Raw genomic sequence first — 19,274 nt, forward strand, 5'->3', positions numbered from 1 at the left:
AGGTACAAAAGCGAGCCCATTTCTTTGTCACTATCTCTCTTTGAATCTAATCTATGCTATAAAACTATGTGTTTATCAAAATGATGCAGACTAGAATACAAATTTTGCAAGTTTTTCATGGGTACGGCAAACCATTGATAGGACCTCACTCTTTGATAAGCTTTGTTAATCAAAATATCGAGCAAGGTACAAAAGTGAGCTCTTTGTTTTTTCAATCTCTCTTTTTTGAGATTTAAGATGTGAAAGTGTTAAGTTGGATAATATTCTTTTAGTTTTGGGTGAATAAGAGTGTATTTATAAAAATGCTGCAGAATGGAATGTAACTTTTGAAAATTTTCCATGGTCTTAGTTTTTCAGGAAGTGTTGTTGATCATAATATTGAAGCGCAAGGTACGAGAACGATATCATTACTTTGTCAATCTCTCGCATTGATAATATTCTTAAGTTTTGAATTAGATGATCATGGTTATTCAAGACTAGAGTCTAATGCATGCTCTTTGATATGTCCATTGAGTTTCAGGTGTTCGAGTAAAAGTTTGGATACTAGTCTCAATGGTATGCATCGATAATCAGAACCCTTCTTGTGCTAAACATCGTGTTGATCAGACTGTCAAGGACAAAGCTATAGATGTGAGCTCCCTCACTCGTCAACCTCTTTCATCTATAGCTTCTATCAATGTAGCCAACAAGGTTACACAGGATGGCTCCTGGCAAAAACTGACAGTATCAAAAGGAAGTTGGGTGCTCATGCAACCAAATAGAAGGAAGTGTTGAGATATCGAGCTCCACTCGAGATATGCCAGGGTGACCGTTGTGTACTTATGTCACCGACTTGTTAGCTGGAGATGCGGTTGGTACACCGCCCACGAATAATAGTTGGATGATAGCTATCCTTATCTACTATAGTTTGTGGCTCAGTTAGTATGCCACCTTATTTAGTTGAGTTTGGTTTGAGACCCACATATAGGGTTCTTCTACTTCTTTGTACTAGAGTTCTTTTGGCTTTCACAACTAAGAAGAGGAAAACTGTTTTCAGCCTCCACCTTCATGTGTATTCCCCCATTGTGCATGTGAGAAAGCCTCAAGTGAGACTCCTTCCCTCTCTCCCACAATCTTCACATGGTATCAGAGCCTTGGTCGTGGTAAGGAGCTCAAGAAAGCAAGCCAAGTTCGTGGTGTCCTGGTAAGAGGACCAGTGTTGCTTTCCTATTTCGAGTTTGGGAGCAAATCTCTGCAGGTAGCACAGCCAGAAGTGCAGGAGTGCACTGTTTCAGATTGAGACACCCTTCGCGGTGTGGCGAGAGCGCAATATATGAGGCCGTTTCGGGGCCCGTTTTGAAGGTGGAAGTTCTTCGCAGGCACTCAGAAAAAGGCCCTGTTTTTTGCTGTGCGACCACTGCGTGACTAGTCGGTGGAAAGGTGCCGCAGAAATTGCATCGTATGCCTGTGTGCAAAGATATTGGGAGTTGCAGATTCATGCCTATTGCCTGTTGATGCAAAATCGTCACTAGGAAGTGACTATGTGGTGAAATACCACTCTCGTCGGTTTTGCAGATCTGCCCGTGTGAGGCAAAAGCTGTGTTTTTTTGCAGTGACAGAATATTTTGCAGTGTTCTGTAATGGCATCTGATTCTCTTTCACAGATTGTCACTGAAAAGCTTGACAAGAACAACTTCCAGGCATGGAAGTTTAGAATGACGAATTTCTTGATGGGAAAAGGCTATTGGGAATTCATTACAGGAAATGAAGAAGAACATGTTCTTCCTAATGTTCCCAGTCAACAGGAAATGCAGGCATTCAAAGGATGGCATGAGAGAGCCAGGAAAGTTATGTACTGGCTGTCTATCAGTATTTCGGACTCCATGATTGTGCATATTCAGGATGCAAATACGCCAAAGGAGGCATGGGATACTTTGGCAAAAATGTATAGCACAAATACGCAAGCCAGGAAAATGCAACTCAAACAGGAGTTGCACAATGTGCAGAGAGAAAATTTGAGCATAAATGACTACCACATGAAAGTGAAGAAAATTGCAGATGCACTTGCTTCCATTGGGTCGCCAGTGGATGATGATGATTTGGTTTCTGTGACCTTGAATGGTCTAGGAAAGGATTATGCACAGTTCCGGACATCCATTGCCGTCCGTGAAAACTTTCCTGATTTTGAGGAGTTGATTGCTCTTCTAATTTCTGAAGAGCAGAGAAATGGGGGTGCATCTTCTTCAGCAGGAACTTCAAAATAAACTGTCTTCTACTCAAATGCTAGCAGAGGTAGAGGCAGAGGTAGAGGAGGCCGATCTGCAGGCCGTGGTAGAAATCAGAATATGCAGCAAACGCAAGAAAACCAGTCCTATGCAAGAGGACGTGGTAACTCTAGAGGCAGGGGGAGCCAAAGAGGCCGTGGTGGATGGCAGAGAAGCCAAAATGCAAACAACGATGTTGAATGCTACTATTGTGGCAAAATGGGTCATATGGCTAAAGACTACTACAAAAAGCAGAATGACACTCGGGGGGGTGACTCATCATATGTAACCCTATCACGTGAGTTCAACAGAAGGATTTTTTTTATTTCTAAAACTTACAGAAATAAATATACATAAGGGACTATTTAAAATAGTTTTCAAAAAAATTTACAGATTTGTATAGAAAAGGGGTACATTTTATTAATGAAATTTTTTACAGATAAGGGACTTTAAATATAGGCCTTGAACGCACGTGATATAGAGTGTTTATACATAGTGACCCCCCCGAGGAATGACATTATGAGCTGAAAATTGCAGCAAGGCAATCATGCATCCTCTAGTAGACAAGGCGATGACAGAAATGAGCATTTGTTTATGGTGCAGCATATGACAAATTTTGTAACAAGTGCAGAAGAAAGCAATGATGTGTGGTATGTTGACTCGGGTGCGTCAAACCACATGACAGGTCATGCTGAATGGATGCAGGATGCAAGAAAAATGGAAAAACCAGGATTTGTGGAGACTGGTGATGATACTGCACATCCTATTGTGCAAATTGGCAAAATTCCTTTGTCTATGCAGGATGGGAAAAAGAAATACTTGTCTGATGTATTTCATGTCCCGAACATCACCAAGAACCTAGTTTCTGTTGGTCAGATGGTTGAGCAGGGCTTGCAGGTCAGATTTAATCCTCATGGATGCTTTGTTGAGGATATGAAAAATAATGGTCGCTTGATAGCAAAAGGCAAGAAGAAGGCAGGATGTTTACATTGGATGCAGACATGCCTGAATTGAGTGCAGCAATGTTTGCACATGGGACCGGTGTAGTTGCAGATATTGATATCTGGCACAAACGCATTGGTTATGTTAATATACAACGACTTAAATCAATGCAAGCCCAAAATATTGTTGCAGGATTGCCAAAATTCAAGGTTGCAGAAATGCACAAGATTTGTAAAGCCTGTCAATTTGGGAAACAGGCAAGGACACCTTTTCCTAGGCATGTTCAAGAGAGTAAAAAGCCATTGGAATTAATCCACTCTGATGTGTGGACTACAAAAGCTGCATCTATTGGAGGCTATCACTATTTTGTCACATTTATTGATGACTTCAGCAGAAAACTGTGGGTGTATTTTATGAAAAAGAAAAGTGAAGTGTTTGGGCACTTCAAAGCTTTCAAAGCTATGGTTGAAAAAGAAACAGGCCTGCAAATAAAATGCCTAAGGTCAGATGGAGGGGGAGAGTACCTCTCAAATGAGTTTGCAAGGTTCTTGCAGGAGCATGGTGTAAAGCAGCAATATTCATGCAGTCATACCCCACAGCAAAATGGAATTGCAAACAGGCATATTGGAGAGGTATCTCGGGCTATGCTAAATGAAAAAGATCTACCAGATTATTATTGGGCTGAAGCAGTTGCTACAGTAGTCTATATAATGAACAGGACTCCCACTGTAGCAATACATGGCATGACGCCAGAGGAGATGTATACTGGTAGGAAACCAGATATTTCTCATTTGAAGATTTTTGGTTGCATTGCTTATGTCCATGTGCCAGATGAGTTGAGGTCCAAGTTGGATCCAAAAGCTGAGAAGTGCATTTTTATTGGTTATTCTCTGCAGCAGAAAGGGTATAGATGCTATAATCCTTCTACACGTAAGTTCACAATGAGCAGAGATGTTGTTTTTGATGAGATGAGCAACTGGTATAAACCAGTAAATGTGATGATTGATGTAGATGCACAAAATGGTAATGCTGCACAGAATGCACAGCAACAATCACAAAATATCAGTGGACCTGGAGTGTCCTCTACCAGTGGTTCACATACTTCACCATGGACAGGCAGATTGAGATCAAGAGAATCCCCTCAAAGCAATGCAGATAGTGGTACGCAGGTATCACGAAAAGGAAAAGAGAAGGTAGATCAGCCCATGTTTGATGTGAATGCAGGTCACTCTTATGTGGATGGTGAATCTAGTGGCTCAAAACAGAGCATTGATGATGAGTTGGGTATTCCTTCTGTTGTTACACCTGGAGTAAGGAAGACCAGGGATGTTTTGAGAGCACCTGGAAGTGAGCCTATTTTGTGCAGGTCTACCAGGGTTAGGTATCCTGTGGATAGGCTGAAATATGATGGATTTACAGCCATTCACTATGCCTATATGGTCAAAGTGATATAGGGACCAGAACCCACTTCTTTTGAGCAAGCCATGGGAAATGAAAAATGGGAGAAAGCCATGGATGAAGAAATGGATGCCTTGGATGCTAATGCTACATGGGAATTGGTGCCGTTGCCTAAAGGCAAGAATGCAATTGGTTGTAAGTGGGTTTATAAGATCAAGCACAATGCAGATGGTTCTGTGAATAGATACAAGGCAAGATTAGTTGTCAAGGGGTATGCACACACATATGGCATTGATTATGAAGAAACTTTCAGCCCGGTTGCAAGGATGGCAACCGTAAGAGCAGCCATTGCTATGGCTGCATCAAAGGGATGGTCTTTACATCAGATGGATGTAAAGAATGCCTTCTTGCATGGTGATTTGCAAGAAGAGGTTTTTATGGAGCAGCCAGCAGGTTATGTTCATGCTATTCATCCTGAGTTTGTTTGCAGGTTGAAGAAAGCCTTGTATGGCTTGAAGCAAGCACCTAGAGCATGGTTTGACAAGATAGGACAGTATCTTGTCACTATTGGCTTTCAGATTTCCAAGGCAGATTTCTCACTCTATGTGAGAAAAACAAAGAAAGGGATTATGCTGCTGGTCATTTATGTTGATGATTTGATCATCACAGGTGATAGTGATGAAGAGATCCTTCATGTGAAAATGCTATTGAGGCAGAAGTTTGAGATGAAGGATTTGGGAGCGCTGCGTTATTTCTTGGGCATTGAGGTGATTAGATCACCAAGTGGGATACAGCTCTTGCAGAGGCAGTATGGATTGGACATGCTGTCCAAATATGGGATGACAGGCTATAAGCCTATTTCAGTTCCTTTGGAGCAGAATGTGAAGCTGAGCACATATGCAGGCGAGCTTCTAGAAGACCCTACTATGTACAGACGCATAGTAGGAAGTTTGATTTACATGACTATTACCAGGCCAGATTTGAGCTATGCTGTTGGGTTGGTAATTCAGTTTATGCAGGCTCCAAGGAAACCGCATTTGGATGCGGCTAGACGCATACTCAGGTATGTGAAGTCCACATTGCAGTATGGACTATTTTATGAGGCTCGGGTTCAGATACAGTTGCATGGATACACTGATGCTGATTGGGCTGGTAGCATTTCTGATAGACAATCTACCAGTGGATATGTGTTCTCTTTTGGGAGGGCTGCAGTCACTTGGAGCAGCAAGAAACAGCCTACAAATGCCTTGTCGAGCACAGAGGCTGAGTACAGGGGTGCAGCAATGGCTGCATGTGAGGTAGCTTGGTTGCATAAGCTACTCTATGATATGCATCAGTCTACAGATGGGCCGGTTGTCATTTATTGTGACAACATGAGCAGTATACACTTGGCAAAGAACCCAGTCTTTCATGCCAGAACAAAGCACATTGAGGTGCATTATCACTATGTGCGGGAGAAGGTTTTACTAGGTCTTATTGATCTAGTTTATGTCAACACAGAGGATCAGGTCGCTGACATATTCACAAAAGCATTGGGCGCAGAGAAGCTGCGCAAGTTCAGAGACCTGCTTGGTGTGCAGGATTTGGGATTGAGCTCGAGGGGGAGTGTTGAGATATCGAGCTCCACTCGAGATATGCCAGGGTGACCGTTGTGTACTTATGTCACCGACTTGTTAGCTGGAGATGCGGTTGGTACACCGCCCACGAATAATAGCTGGATGACAGCTATCCTTATCTACTATAGTTTGTGGCTCAGTTAGTATGCCACCTTAGTTAGTTGAGTTTGGTTTGAGACCCACATATAGGGTTCTTCTACTTCTTTGTACTAGAGTTCTTTTGGCTTTCACAACTAAGAAGAGGAAAACTGTTTTCAGCCTCCACCTTTGTGTGTATTCCCCCATTGTGCATGTGAGAAAGCCTCAAGTGAGACTCCTTCCCTCTCTCCCACAATCTTCACAGGAAGAAGCCACGTTCGAATAATATCTTTTTGGCATCTTGGAAGGGTAGGGTGAAAGGCTTTAGAACCAAGGAGAGGATGAAATTAATAAAGGAAATATTGGTTCAACATGTGTACATGCATAGAGAGCTTGTGTTGTGAGAGAATTATCCAACTTATCTTCCACAACACAGGCCAAATTGTAAGTGACTTCATTGAAAATCTTTATTTCATAATCAGAGAATTTCCTAAACCTTCATGTCTTTATTTTTATTTTAAGATATATATCCTTCATCTTATGAGCAATGGCAGCCTACCGAATGCATTTTAGGATTCATGGATGTGTTTCGTGGGTCCATAGGAGAGTTTCAATATCAAGGTATATCGGCATCATATTCAGCTCAGTTAGGATTCTTTTTCTATGATCATTTTTACCAACTATTGGATAAAGCCAACACCCATGGTGTGTTGAAGAAACTAGCTCTTCTAGCATGGACTATCATTGATTGGCCAATTCCTCATGGTGCTGTAACAGAGTCATATAGAGCCACGTTCTTTTCAGAAGTACAACGATCCTTACAGCTAAGGATTGCTAGTAGAATCAACAAAATAACTATTTGCATGCCAATAACAGTCTTTGTAGATCTATTCAATAAATTTTCTATCAAGATTTGCAAGACAATGCTCTCTTTCTCTACAAATGGTGCTGAAAGAATTCTTGACTTCTTGGATTATGGTTGGGACATGATAACATCCAACCAAGCATATTGTGAGGTTGTGCACAACTCCATTAAACTGAAGTACATGATTACCACTCAAAATTTCATATTAGCATTTTACTATGAATGTAGTAGAATGATTGGGAACCAATTGGTTCCAATGGATCAAGATTTGAACTCTTTTGGTCATGAGAAGGAAGCATTGGATATCACCATTAATGAGAATGATAATTTATTGGGAATTATATCACTCAGACAATGCTGCACACTCGTTGAATTACACCAGGACATTCAGGTGGAAACACAGGGTAGTGTTGCTGAAAGATTCTCATTCATTTTGAATAACAAGAAGGTAAACAAAAAGTTGATGTGACTCAAAGTTTTTTATTTGTTATTGAATGAATCATTGATTTACACTTCATGTTGACAGGTATTGGAGCAAAGGGAACAGAGAATTCTGTGTAGAGATATACCAAATGGAATTATTGCGATAATTCAAAATTCATGATTATAGGTATGAAATGATTATTTTCATAGTATACAATTGTGAGGCAACAAATAAACATACACATTATATTGTTAAACAAACTGATGATTCTCAAACAATCAGTGCCGTTGAGGTGATGGTGGATGCTATGACTCGAAGAATGATCATTGCTATTGAAGCGATAGTGGATGATCCTATTAAGAAGGTTGACCAAGGAGCTTCTGTTGTGCCTTTTCCTTGTACACCACCTTCTCTTCCATGTTCTGATCTTGCCTTTGCTCTAGTAGTTAAGCCTTTCTAGGCTCATATTGTTGGAATCAGAGAAGTTCTAACTTCTACTATAGTTTTGGCTCTCACTCCCTAGCTCTATGGATTACAAACTAGAGTCTTGAATATAGATGGATTTCATTAAACATTATTATGCATTACAAACTTGCAAGAGTACAATTTGCCTCAACTCAAGTAGGAGGCTCCAAAGTTTGTAAAGAATTCTCAGGTCCAACATCAGTAAATGGATGGGGAAGGGGCTCATGATCCTCAGGTCTAGGCTCAGTAGTTTGATGGGCTAGAGGAGGGGCCTCATGTCCAAGTTCATGTCCAAGTTTAGTGGATTGTGGAGGCATCTAAGGTTGGGCCTCATGGTCCTTTAGTCCTCTCAACTCTCATCTGCAAAAACACAAACAAAACTTTAGTTTCAAGTTCTGTGTTATATTACATTATGTTTAATTTTAAATGCATCAATAATGTACTTGCCTCCACTGTATCTCCTGAGAAAAAAGCCTCCAAAATGTACTTGCTATTTATAAGGACCCTCCATCCACAAGAGTGGGCATCGTACTATTGTGGTGTCTATGAACCACATCCAGTCACTTGTAAGCATACAATTATTCTAATTAATTTTAAAAAAGTACTGAGAGGGAAAATGATTTTATGTCTTACGTCCAAATGCAGTGGCTCAATTGCTCCCAACTTAAGTGGACTTTTTTTGCAGAAATTGATTGCAAAAGATAGTCTCTTCAGACCACTGCAAGTTGCATATGTGAGTGTGAACAACTTTCTAAAAACTAGATACTTTATTATTTTTAAAAATTACAATACTTATTTTATGCATTCAAAAATTCACTTACAGATCAATCTCTGGATGAGTATCTATAACTAAATTGAAGCAAAAGCATCCTTTTGATGGCATATGGATACAAGCTAAGCTCCAATATCGACTTCATTTGACAAATGCGGTAAAGATTAGCAGTTGTGGATTGAAAATAACAATCTAGATCCTTATGAAATGTACTTACTAATCACTTACTTTGAATGGTAATGGATGATAATTAGGTTCACAGATTCAAAATTGCAATATGTGAACCACTTTGTAAGCTGGTTCACTGGCTCCGTGGGATCCCTCATTTTGAAGGAGATAGTTGGGTCCACAATATGAACCATACCTTCAATCTCTCATGTAACTTTTTTTTGAGTAAGCTGCAAATCAATAGAGGAATTCAAAATAGTATTCAAAATAAGTGGTTGTCTAAATTGATATATAAAAAGAAAACCTACCTGAGTCTTGCAAGTATAATTGTATTGGTAACTTGTCCTACTCTGTCTGTGATTTCTTTTAGACAATCTTTTTTTATGATAAACTCTTTGATTGACTCTACATCTACAAAACTTATCCTTATAGCAGGTTCATGAAGCTTTAATCACTTATTACCATGCACTCTAGTTCTCTACTGAGCATGTGAGCCCGGTGACTAGTAATTTTTACTACACTTGTAGTGATCATGCATGCTTAAGCTCAGTGGGCAGTGTCTGATAATTTTAATTGCCAGCCCAGTGGAATTGTAGCCATGACAAACATGGCTATAATCTATGGGAGCAAAGTAGAGTAAGGGCAGAAAAGAGTTAGAGGAGGGGTGTGGAGCAAAGTAGAAGAGCAGGGGCAGATGAGAGCAACGTAGTAAAATGGCAAATGCCATGGATCTTATATATATTATAAAGTTCGAGCCATCATTGGATGCTAAGGAATCAGGGTTGCTGTAGCTAGTGATGAAATGGGCTTCATGGGCTTGCTCTTATATAGCCACCACTCGTAGTCGGTTAGACCCAATTGGGTGACCGACCCAGTTTGCCCAAAACGATCGATTAGGGGTCAGTCCCAAAATAGGTCACCGACCACATGATAGAACCATGGTGCAAAATAAAGTAACTACACTACGGTCCCCATTCGGCCCCATCCGGGATCTGTGGCTCCAAATGGGCCTATAACTCAAGAGTGGGCTGCCCCGAGAAATGCTCCATCTACCCTCAGTGCGGTCAGTCATGGGATGCCTTCTTGCACTTGCATTTTGTCTTGTAAATGGTTGAACCCATGTATGTGTTTACATTTTAAAATATCTACATATATAAATTACATTAAGTTGCTATTTTATAAATCCCCTCATGCACACAAACATGTAAGTCCCCCCACAAAAAAATACCCCTCAATGCACAAAAGTGGTATGTTACATGTTTATGAGTGACCCCCCAGGATAATTGCAAAACCCAAATGGGGTCATGTTACAATAGTCCTTAACTTTAGACTACTCAATTTCAAGAAATGTGACACATAACCACTCTTTTGAATACTTTATACTTCACGCAGTTATTTTACAAAAAACTTAGATTCTTTCTTTGCTTGCTTGATTTTCCAATCACTTCAACTAATTGTCTCTCGCCTTTTTGGGCTTGCTTGCTTTTTCTCGCTTGCTCTATTGACTTCCTTAGTAAGTACAAGGCCCATTTGGTTGCTAAAGGCTTCAAGCAACGGAAGGGTGTGGAATTCGATGAGATATTCTCTTCGATTTTGAAGATGACCACACTTAGATGTGTACTTAGACTTGTGACAATAGAGGATATGGAGCTTATGCAGATGGATGTCAAGAAAACTTTCTTACATGGGGATTTGCATGAGGAAATTTACATGATACAGCTGGAAGGCTTTGAAGAAAAGTGTAAAGAGCATTTGGTTTGCAAGCTAAAAAAGAGTCTCTATGGCCTTAAGCAAGTGCCTAGAGAATGGTCTCACAAGTTTGATGCTTTCATTCGGTCCCAGGGTTTCAAAAGAAGTGAGATTGATCATTGCCTCTACACTAAAAGGGCTCATGATAATAGCCTGATACCCCTGGCACTTTATGTTAATGATATGTTATTGGCTAGAAAGAACACTTATGAGCTCGATGCATTGAAGGCCAAGTTGCAAGAGGCCTTCAACATGAAGGATTTGGGACCTGTAGGTCATATTCTTGGTATGCACATCACACGTGACCAGAGTAGGAAACTCCTTTGGCTTTCACAGAAGGAGTATGTTGCAAAAGTGTTGCAGTGTTTCAATATGGAGGGAGGGAAGGCATTAAGTACTCCATTGCCTCCATATGTGAAACTTGTAAGAAAATAATACGTCTATGCTCAACAGATAATAGGATCTCGTACACAAGAGAGAAAACAAGATAGTATGGAGAATCAAAAATTTGATTACTGTAGAACTAATACAATAGATGGTGCTGCCTCCCAACCATGCGCTCCTATGAAAGAAGCTTCAATGGCATGCTGGAAACAATAGAAGACGGAGGCTGAATGCTAAGGAATCAGGGTTGCTGTAGCCAATGATGAAATGGGCTTCACAAGCTTGCTCTTATATAGCCACTAGTCATAGTCGGTTAAGCTCAATTGGGTGGCCGAGCCAGTCCACCCAAAACGGTCGACTAGGGGTCGGTCCCGAAATAGGCCACCGACCATACAATAGAACCAGTGCGCAAAATAGAGCAACTAACCTACGGTCTCCATTCAGCCCAAAGCCATTCGGCTGAGGCTCCAAACAGGCCCCGCAACCCGAGTGTGGGCTGCCCCAGGAAATGCCCTATCTACCCTCAGTGCAGTCAATCAAGGGATGCCTTCCCGCACTTGCATGTAACCTAGTTGGTGGTGTGCCAAATCTATCTGAAGTCATCTAGCCATCAGGCCACACATGGCCCCCAACGTAGGTGCTTGTGTCTTGGGTCCCTTAGTATCCCAATGAACAGTCAATATCATCCCCGTCCGTTCTTCCCATCACATCTTCCATGAAGTTCCTAAAGAAGAACACAATAAAGACTTAGTCACAAACAGTGTAGCACAAAAGAGTGTAATCTCATTGGAACATTTGATAATTAACCTTGTAACCTAGACTCTCCTCTTTCTGGCACCACCAGTGGGCGCCAATGCATCCATGTTATGTAAGTACCTTCTTTTCCTCTCCTTCAATCCCAACAGTGTTTCTTTCATCTTTTGCACTCGTTCTTCTACCTTCTCTCATTCCTTCTCTACGGCTTGTCGTACTTAATTGTATATAGATCTTTCCAAGCCTTTTTTGGACTCAACTAGCTTACAGGGCGACTCTTCTAATTTATGTCACTCCAAGTCCAATGCTTTCGATTTATCATAAAGATCCTGGTTCTCCCTTTGAAGATCCTACATCAAGTTATGCATTGCAACAATGGTGCTATTTCCTAAATGTGCTAGCATCTCTGCTTGGGCTCTGCACATCTCGCTTGCTTGCATAGCCATTGACTGAGCATTGTTTAACCGATTGCAATAACCAAGCAACCCCGCATTTGCAACAAACCGAACTAGCTCATGCATTGTATGGAAAGGAGGGCTCTTTTGGTTGGCAGGATCTAAAGGATACAAGGATCCTTCTACCCAAAGGTCAAGATGCTTCTTTCCTTGCGAACGAAGACTGTGGATTTTGGAAGCTCCCCTCAATACTAGACTACATGTGCTTGCATATTCAGCCTCCAACTCTAAGTGAACCTGGTACTTGTTGGAGATGTCCTCGAATGGTGCCATGACTAAAGGAGTGTAGAGAAGGAGAAGGTGTAGAGATGTAGGCTTGAAGGAGCAACACACAGGAAGAGGGATGGTGAGGTGGAGAAGGGATGGGGGAGGGAGGACCAGTAGTTGAAGAGGAGGAAAGGGGGGCAGACCAGTAGGTGTGGAGGGTGAGGAGGAGTAGGCATGGAGGAGGAAGGAGGGAGGAGGGAGAAGCAAGAGGGAGGGGGAGGAGGAGCAGCAGTGGAGGAGGGAGGGGGAGGGCAGGAGGAGTAGGTGTGAGGGAGGGAGGGAGGGGGAGGGCAGAAGGAGCAGGCGTGGAGGAGGGAGGGGGAGGAGGAGGAAGGGGGAGGAGGGAGTGAGGAGGGGGAGGGGAGGAGAGGGGAGGGGGATGAGGGAGGGAGGGAGGGGGAGGAGGGAGTGAGGAGGGGGAGTGAGGGAGGGGGAGGGAGGAGGGGGAGGGAGGGAGGGAGGGAGGACACAGAAGGAGGGAGGGAATTCAAAATTTAAATTTTTGAATTTTGAATTTTTTGGTTCCCACCTAGGAGTAAGAGTTGTGTAAGAGGTGGGGTCACTTGTGGGCTTAACCCACCTAGGTGAGGGGGCGTTAGGATTTTTTGGGACCTACCTTAGCCCTTTCATTAGGACTAATCCATTTCTTAATCCATTCCTTATGAGGCCCTTTTGAGACCCCAATTCTCCCCTAATGTGGAGCTTAATATCTCTTACTAGATGAGATTACACATGTTTGTGGACTCTTATGTAGTAGTTCATAATTGTATCCTCTCTTGGATGTTTTTTTGTACAAAAAGCTCTGAATACTACATCCCACTTCTCATAGGTTGTTCCCTAATCATCCTTAAATCTTTTGTCAACCTTGTGCTTAGGTTTTATGCACTGCAATAGAAATTATGGGTCATCTTCTTCATTCTTCCCAGAATCTGCAACAACTGCAAAGTTATCCCCCTCTTCCAGACATTCAGTTCAAAACTCCCCCTAAACTGTGGTGAGTCATTTGTCTCTCCATTTTTTGTCATTCCATCTGAACGTAGAGGGAAAACTTGAACTCGCTCCCATGTCTTCATAGTTGCAATGTTCTCACAATCGTCATGATCCCGTATGACGCATGTGACAAAATATAAAGAGTGGAGAGGAGAAGAGTGGAGATGAGAAGAGAGGAAATAGCTAGAGAGGACATCACAAATGACTAACTGTACAGTAGATTTAGTTGAAAATGTAGAATATATACAAACCCATTTAGGATTAGGGTTAGGGGATCTAACCCTTTCCTTTATAGCACTCTATTGGGTTAGTGCTATGCACATATGATCACATGATGGTGCTATGCACATGTGATCACATGATGTTGAGTGTGAACTCTCAACACCTTCCCTCAAGGTCAACATCATGAAGTAGGCCTTCCCTCAAGATGATGATTCTAGGGAATCGAAGAAGGACCGAGCATTAAATTCCATCACACCCCTTTAATGGGAATGTCCTTCCTCTATGTTAAACCAAGAGCTAGTTGGTGTTTCTCAAATAGCTCTTTACCGAGTGGTTTGGTAAAGATGTTTGCAACATTATTTTTGCTATCACAATGCTATAGTGTGATGTCACCAAGTGACACTCTTTCTCTAATGAAGTGCTCTCTAACATCAATGTGCTTTGTCTTGGAGTGATATACTAGATTCTTGGCCAATGCTTGAGCCGATTGTTCACATGCATGTGTAGTGAGTGCTCTATATTCTGCTTCAGTCCAAGACAAAGAAACAGTTGGTTGTTTGTTTGCCAACCATGATATAGCACCTTGACCAAGGAAAAATGCATATACCTATGTTGATCTCTTGGTCTCATGATCTCCAGCATAGTCACAATCATAGTATCCATGCAACCATGGATGACTTCATCTATATTCTATCCCAAACCTTCTTGAACCTTTGATGCATCTCAAGACTCTTTTGGCTACATTCTAGTGAGACTGGATTTGTCATAAACTGTGCAAGTGAGCTTACTACATAACAAATATCTAGCCGTGTGATAGTCAAATATATAAGTGATCCAATGAGCTGCCTATAGTATCTGTCATTAACTGTAGGCTTTTCTGAATCTTTAATAAGTTTCAAACTTTGTTCCATGGGAGTGGCTACAATCTTGCAATCTGCCATATGAAACTTCTTCAAGAGACTGTCAACATACTTGAATTGACATATAAATGTGCTATCTGAATCTCTCGAGAACTCAATTCCAAGACAATAGTGCATAAGTACAAGATCTTTCATGTCAAACTCTACAAATAAGTCTTGTTTTAGTTTTCTGATGAAGCTTTCCTTCCTTCCTATCACAATCAGATCCTCTATGTACAAAAGTGCAATAGTAATGCCTTCCCCTTGAACTTTGTAGTAGATTGTATGATATGCATTGGATTTCATGTATCTCAGATCAGCAAAATACTTGTCAATTCTATTGTACCAACTTTTGGGTGCTTGCTTTAAGCCATATAGACTTTTCTTGAGATGGCAAACCTTATTCTCCTTTCCTGGTCCAACATAACCTGCTGGTTGTTGCATGTAGAATTCCTTGTCTAGGCCATTGAGAAATGCATTCTTGACATCAAGTTGATACACATTGGATCTACTCAGTGTCGCTAGTAGTGATATTAAGAACCATATGGAATCCATCTTTGCTCCGGGAGCATAAGTCTCATCATAGTCCTGACCATATTGCTATGCAAATCCTTTTGCAACTAGTCTGGCTTTGTATATTTGAATACTTCCATCTAGATTGTACTTCACTTTGTATACCCATTTATTTTCTATGCATAGCCTTCTATCCTGGTGGAAGGTCACATAATTCCCAAGTATTATTCTTATACAAAGCATCCATTTCTTCATTAATAGCAGTTTGCCATTTTAGCTTTTCTACTGCATCTTCAAAGTACACTGGCTCTTCTGTAGCCATGATGGTAGTCATAAGAGCATAGTTTGTGGTTTCAATGTGAATTGCTTTGCCTTTCTGAGCATATGTCAATCTGACTGGTGGTCTGCTTTCCCTAGTAGACTGTCTGAGCTACTGTGGCTCTGTTTGGGGTGTTGCTAGCAATTATTGCTCTTCTTCAGCACCCTGTTCTATAGATGATTGTGAAGTTGATGCTTCTATCTCCTATGTAGGCGAGGTTTTCCATTCTGATTCCTCATCAAAGATTACATCTCTAGAGATAATGACCTTGCGGTTGATGGGATCATACAATTTGTATGCTTTGCTTTCTTCACTATAGCCAACCATGATGCATTTGCATGACTTTACATTCAATTTCTTGCAATGATCATCATGTATGTGGGCATATGCTATGCAACCAAATATGCAGAGATAACCAATGTGTGTCTTGTGTCCAGTGAATGCTTCATAAGGATTCATACTCTGTATCGGTTAGGTAGGAAGCTAATTAAAAAAATAGTTTACAGTGGCTATTGCTTCTGCCCAATACTGATTTGGAAGATGCTTTTCACTAAGCATTGCTCTAGCACTATCTGCTAAAGTCCCATTCTTCCTTTCAGCTCTTGCATTTTGCTGAGGAGTATTTGCACATGTGAATTGCCTTTGTATGTCGTGACTTCTGCAAAAGTTCATGAATGCTGAAGACATGTATACACCTCCTCTATCTGATCTCATGACCTTGATCTTTCTACCTATCTGGTTTTCTACCATGGCTTTGAATTCTTCAAATCTAAAAAACACTTTAAATTTTTCTTTAAGAAAGTAGACCCAACAATATCTACTGTAGTTGTCGATGAAAGTCAAGTAGTAAAGTGAACCATTGATGCTGTGGGTCTGGGCATAACCCCATACATCTGTATGAATTAATTCAAATATGCCTCATGCACGAGAGGTACTTCTAAAAAAATTGGTTCGCTTTTGTTTATCGAAGTAGCATGCTTCACAAATATTTCCAACAAACTATACCTTCAGAATCCCAATTGCCATATTCTGATTCCTAAGATATAACAAGTACTTGAAATTGACATGACCATATCTCTTGTGCCCATTTGCAGATAGTGACATCTATTGTGGTTGAGCTAACATGGCATGCTTTTCTGGTACTGTAGCTAGCATTCTGTACAAGTGTCCTTCCTTGACACCTTTTGCTACTAGCTGACATCTTTTGGATTTATTATCTCTGATAGTGCATTCATCTTCGTTGAAGATGACTCTCAGGGGGGTCACTATGTATAAACCCTCTATATCACGTGCGTTCAAGGCCTATATTTAAAATCCCTTATCTGTAAAAATTTTCATTAATAAAATGTACCCCTTTTCTATACAAATCTGTAAATTTTTTCCAAAACTATTTTAAATAGTCCCTTATGTATATTTATTTCTGTAAATTTTAGGAATAAAAAATATCCTTCTATTGAACTCACGTGATAGGGTTACATATGATGAGTGACCCCCCCGAGAGATGACTCTGTAATTGTGTTCCATCATTTGACCTACTGACAAAAGGTTCTTGCTGAGCTTTGGAACATAGAGCACATCTTTCACCTATCCTTTCATATAAGTGAAATTGTTGATAGGGATAACGCCTGTCCCTTGTACTGGATTCGGTGTATTGTCTACTATGTAGATGACATTTTTTTGACCTTGTGATGGTTTCATCTCTGTGAACCATTCCTAATGATTTGTCATGTGAGATGATGCACTGCTATCAATATACCAAGGATCCTATTCCACTTGGTCGACTTGATATTTGTAATCCTCTTTGGGATTGAAATCAGAGACTAGGTACACTGTATTAGTCTGCTACATTTCCTCACTTGCAAGAAACATATTCCCATGTTCATTTGCAAAATGACTGTGACTAGAATGTCCACCATGATGATTTCCTCTCCCTCGAAAATTTCCTCGATTACTACTGGATTGATCGCCTTGGTCGTATTGCTTCTTGCGGCAATCTCTTTCATAGTGTCCAAACTTGTGACAATAGTTGCATTGGATGTTTGACATGTTGATGGATACATTCCCTCATCCTTGGAATCTTCCTCGATTGGAATGATTTCCTCTTTGCTAATTTTGATGTTGCTGAGGATGATGCTAATGCTAATGCTGCATTTGATTTTGTTGCTGATGATGATCACTTTTCTGGTACGATCTGCCTCTACCTCTACCTCTGCTTCTATCTGAAGCTATGAATGCCTAATCATTAGAATGACCTTTGTGTGCTTGTATGGCTTGAGCCCTGAGTTCTTCACCAAGTAGGACTGCTGATTGAAGTCCTTCTAGTGTTGGAATTTGCTATTGGATGGCAAATCTTTGGACTAGATTCTTGTATCCCACTCCTAGTCCATTCAGGATTACTTGAACCATTTCTGCAGGGTTCATAGTCTCTCCTACTGCTACTGCTATGAGTTGATTGTTGTAGTCTTTTATGGGGAGTACATAAGCATGACCGGTTTTGCTATTGTTGTGGAAACTCTGGTTGATCTGGTTTCTCAGTGTGAGAATCATAGATGTGTTCTTGGACTCGTAGAGAGCTACAAACATATCCCATGCTTCTTTTGATGTCTTGACTGTGTTGAGCTATCCTAGCATGACATCTTGCACATTCTGCTTGATCAGATGATAAGCGTACTTGTCTTTCTTATTCCATTTTGCTTGAGCTTGGGCAATGGTAGGTTCTACTACAGGTGTGGAAACTGTTTGTGTAGTTGTAGATCTTGTTGTAGATCATGTTGGCTGGTGCTGTGACAACAGGTGGAGTAGAGCTGCTGGCTGGATCGTCTAATGGTCTAGGTGTAGATCCATCAACATACTCCCACTTGTCCTGAAGTACAAGAATGGCCTCCATTTAGTATTTCCATGTACCATAGTTGGAGTTGTCTAGCTTAGTAGATGCCTCTGAATTGAGGTTGCTAGTTGTAGACATGGTGCAAGAAATGTACTCAAAAGTGTCGTGAAAATCTCTATATGAATCAACTGCAAAAACACTGACTACGGTAAGTGAAATCTCTAAACTGTCAGTGAAAATAGAACTGCAATATATAAAATCAGATCTGTGTTACAAGGCTTATGGCAAATGATGCCAGGAATAGCCAAGAGGCTTTACAAGGCTGAAATGATGTGCACAATGCTGTGAAAAGTTCTGTAGGCTTTATAATGGTGGCATGTGTGTGTGCCCACTAAACAATCGGCAATGCCTATGAACTCTAATGTCCGCTCACTAAACTGATGGAAAGTCAGGTTTCAGGTAATGTAATGATGTGAAACCATATGTGAGCATATGGATAGGTACTAGTTGGGAATTTCGGGCATGGCTTAGATTGGCAACTTGGGGAAATTGAAAGTGTCCCCTTTATGGCAATCTAGTCTACTTTGATCCAGATCTATACCAACCCTCGATCGAAGAAAGAATAGCAAATAATTCCTTTTCTTTTGTTCCTTTTAAGTGCTGGGTCAAATGCATCGATGTAGAGGCTGATGAGTGTGTAGGAAGTGGTTTTGTCGGTGAGGCTAAAATGTGAGTGTAACTTTTGCCAAAATGTGCACGTGATGTAAAGAGCGTGTAGAGCATGAAAAAACGAGCGACTTTCCTTTTTGGAGCACCCTCAAATTCTTCTTGGATCAAGAGATATGACTTGATCTAGGTGGAGGGGCAAAAGGAGTGCAAATGGTGCTCAATGATGATGTGTCATTGTGGGTCACATGTAGTGATG

At 40.9% G+C, this 19,274-nt stretch overlaps 1 pseudogene; it reads left to right on the forward strand.

The window, feature by feature from the left end:
• Window positions 1-552: 552 nt before the first annotated feature.
• On the forward strand, window positions 553-7,746 carry LOC147897510 (uncharacterized; annotated as a pseudogene).
• Window positions 7,747-19,274: the final 11,528 nt, after the last annotated feature.

This window comes from Dipteris shenzhenensis, chromosome 10 (assembly GCF_047967505.1).
Source record: "Dipteris shenzhenensis isolate YYH24624 ecotype China chromosome 10, Dip_SZ_1.0, whole genome shotgun sequence".
Classification (NCBI taxonomy): domain Eukaryota; kingdom Viridiplantae; phylum Streptophyta; class Polypodiopsida; order Gleicheniales; family Dipteridaceae; genus Dipteris; species Dipteris shenzhenensis.